This window comes from Tasmannia lanceolata, unplaced genomic scaffold, assembly GCF_043159265.1.
Source record: "Tasmannia lanceolata isolate RefF3 unplaced genomic scaffold, GAP_Taslan_0.1 ptg000013l, whole genome shotgun sequence".
NCBI lineage: Eukaryota > Viridiplantae > Streptophyta > Magnoliopsida > Canellales > Winteraceae > Tasmannia > Tasmannia lanceolata.
The window spans coordinates 30,610,302-30,614,094 of record NW_027518690.1 but is presented as its reverse complement, the minus strand read 5'-3'; the positions used below and the strand labels follow the sequence as shown (position 1 = coordinate 30,614,094).

The window sequence follows — 3,793 nt, the reverse complement described above, 5'->3', positions numbered from 1 at the left end:
TGATATACCGATCCGCAGGGGTTCACATTCAGGGCTACTTTCATGTCCCTATCCCGAATGGCGTGGTGAAGCGCAGCGCAAACCATATCAAAGTTTGGTTCGTTGATCTGGTGAAGTTCTGCGCAGAAACGACCGTTGAACCTCCTGAGTGTCTCGTCTCTCCCCTGTCTCAAAGTCAGAAGAGTGTCGACTGGTTTCTTTTGGGGCCGACTGTTGACAAAATAGGCGACAAATTCCTTCCCCAATTCGTGAAAGGATTCGATGGAGTTAGGCCTCAGCCGGCTATACCACTTACTGGCATCTTTCTTTAGATAGGCGGAGAATGCCTTGCACATTGTGGCGTCAGAAGCGTTCCTGATTACCATTGCACGGCGATAGGTTCGAAGGAATTCAAGAGGGTCGGATGATCCATCGTAGAGGTCCAATCGAGGCAGATCCGAATTCATAGCAACGATAGCATTGGCGATTATTAGGATGAACAGGGAAGCGATCTCGCTATCCCATTCTGCGAAGAAGTCCGGATCACATGGTGCCTTCATTTGTTGTTGGAGTACTATTATCTGACGTTGGAGATCAGCCATGATGGTGGGGTTTTCTTCTGCTTGGTCATTTTTCGTTCCGGCTTTCTCTTTGCGGAGGTATCTGGTCATCATTTTGTGGAGCCAGATTTATGGGCTCTATCAATGGGTCATTGCGTCTTTGACAACGATTGTCATGACGATGGTCGGATGGCGGACCAGTGATTGAGGCAGATCCTTGTTGATGCTGGTGGGGTTTTTGATTCCGAGGATTGCGCCCTTCTGAAGATTCTCGGTCTTCTGAAATTACGGCGGATGAGATTCTCTCGGCCGGTGGGTTTACAGGTGGAGGTGGTGCCACTGCTTGAGGAGGGATTCTTTGAAGTATCTGTTGGAGGACGGCTGCAACGTCTCTGAGTTGTTGCGTGAACTGGTTGAAGGCTGTCATTGTAACTAGAACGTCGCCGGAGACAACCATTTCTCCTATCTTCTCCGGCTGTTCTTGGTTTCGTTGACTGGCTTTGCTTCTCGTCACCATTCCACCGTTAGGTTGGGAGGTAGTTTTCGATTTTGGCATAGACGGTCCCACGGATGGTGCCAATCTGATGACGTCCAAAATCTGACTGCACGAACTAGCTTGGCAGGACCTGGAAATCCTGCGCTCACAGAAAAAGCGTCAGTGGGCCCAGAGCTGTGGCTCCGGACGGCCACTTCGACACTCAAGTCAGAAATAGGCAATCACAGACAATGGATGATGAATGGAGGAAAGCCAAATCAAGTTACCAGACCGAAGGGGGAGAAGGAGAAGTGACTGAATGCCTTTGCTTGAGTGTGTAGACCCCTTTTTGTAGGGAGGGAGATCCACCATCTTGGAAATATCAATTAGGCCTTTAATTTAGCCCACGTGGAGCGTGATGGATGGAGAATAAAATCGTGGAGATATGATTTCCGATGATCCTAGGCGGAGATCTTGGATGGTGGCCTGGACGGGATGTTTGAATTTTGAATATCGCACCTGGCGTGCAACGGTAGTCCGGATTGGTCGCACAATGGCGAGATTTCCGTGATTGTGGTTGACTTCTTTTGACGGTCGTTAGCGTATGAAGGTGTAGTCGTATGGGTGTTGTTCATTAAGGAGTGCTGCTTGTGGAGGTCAACGGGATCTAGTTGAATGACGAAGGATGGATTTGAGAGTCGGTATCGTGTATACCGATTTTACCCCTAACAAGTTGGTATCATACTCTCTCGAACTTGAACTGAAATTTAGGTGATCTGTACTGTGTTGTATATGCCATCATTTTGTCTACATTATTCCTGTGCCTTCAAATATTTCAGACATTATGGTCTTTGTTTGCCTTGATTGGGTTCATGTTGCCTGCTCCTCTTGAGTTGGCATCGATAATATTTCACTCCATTCTTCAACATTTTCATTTTCTGTTGGCATTCATATAGCAAGTTCCATATTTCTTAAATTTGCTGGCAAATTTTTATGTCACCAACTAATATTGGTATATGCTTATAGGCTAATGCAATGTGCGAAGACTTGATGGATCGGATCAAGGCCACTAGCATTGAGCAACTTGCACGGCAACAAGTTGATGGTGTGTTCCGGCAAAGTGAAGCAGGCGCCGAGAACTTTGTGGAGTCAACTATTCCCTCGGCATGCAAACATAAGATCCATGCCCATGAAGGTGGCTGTACCAGATGATTAAAATATGGGACACAAACATGTGGTTCTATATTGTTTGAATACAACTTTGATAAACTAATTAGTGGATGGCAGGACCAGATGATTAAAATATGGGACACAAACACTGGGACGTCAACCCATATACTTTATGGTTGCCTTGGTTCTGTCCTTGATATCGCGGTTACACATGATAATAAATCTGTTATTGCTGCAAGTAGCTCAAATAACTTGTATGTGTGGGATGTTGGGTCCGGTTGTATCCGTCACACTCTAACGGGCCACACTGATAAAGTCTGTGCCGTTGATGCTAGCAAAGTTTCGAGCCGCCATGTAGTGAGTGCTGCGTATGATCGCACTATTAAAGCTTGGGATCTTCAAAAAGGTTACTGTGTCAACACCATCATCTCATACAGTAATTGTAATGCGCTTTGCTTTAGCGTGGATGGACAGACCATTTGCTCAGGTCATGTTGATCGGAACCTTCGGTTATGGGACGTTCGAACTGGGAGGTTACTTAGTGAAGTTGCGGCTCATTCAAATGCTGTCACATCAATATGTCTATCTCGAAGTGGCAATATAGTGTTGACAAGTGGAAGGGATAACTCACAAAATCTATTTGACATGCGATCTTTGGAAGTTTGTGGTACATTAAGGGCAAATGGAAATAGAGTAGCATCTAATTGGAGCCGATCGTGTATCAGTGCAGATGATAACTATGTTGCTGCGGGGTCCGTAGATGGCTCTGTTTATGTGTGGTCGAGATTAAGAGCAGATATAGTGAGCACCGTAAATGGACATAGTGCTCCTGTTCTTTCATGTTCATGGAGTGGGCTGGGAAAGCCCCAATATTGCACGGTAATTTGAATTCACTTTGTGAATATTTTTGTATCAATACACTTTGACTTTTTAGAGAAGCTATTGTTAAGCAAATGAAGGGTGTGTATGACCAGTCAAGTGCCTTAAACCCAATATTTTTTTGCATGAAAAAGTGTTTTGCCACTTCATCTGAGTAAATCTGCAACGCTGACTATCATTATTGGTAAGGGTGCCATACTACAATTGTAGTGTTCTCTTTTAATTCTTTTGACAGATCTCTTAAGGTGGAAGGAAATCGAATAGTTGCAACGGAGCTCTGACAACTCCAAGACAGGCTAATTGGCCAGCGTCACTATTCGCCTACTGACAAATGTGATGAAACTTTATCGAGTGAACCTCGATACGATCTTGAATTTCATCAATCGAGTGTACAAATCTCCAACGGTGAAGGCATCTGTGACATACCCATGTTATAACATTAGAGAAATCGCCTTCAACGATAAGATTATCCAAGTCGATGGGGTCGACCAAGCGAATGCTTTGAAGAATGCTAAAGCATCTTGATAGACGAAATCCTGGATCTGGTACAAATGCTAAAGCCGTGAATTGAGCATAGAAGGCGGACGGCTAATGAAATAGCAGATTCCTTAGCAAAGGAAGGGGTGCTGAGAGAGTCCATGTTTGTGAATTTATCTTCTTCTGAATCCTGTATTCGGTAACTAATGATATATTATGGATGTACTACCAGTAGGGGACATCTTGTGCCTTT

The 3,793-nt window shown here is 44.7% G+C and overlaps 1 pseudogene; it reads left to right on the top strand.

The window, feature by feature from the left end:
• The first annotated feature begins 1,265 nt into the window (after window positions 1–1,265).
• LOC143891156 (autophagy-related protein 16 pseudogene) lies at window positions 1,266–3,072 on the top strand (annotated as a pseudogene).
• The last annotated feature ends 721 nt before the right edge of the window (window positions 3,073–3,793 follow it).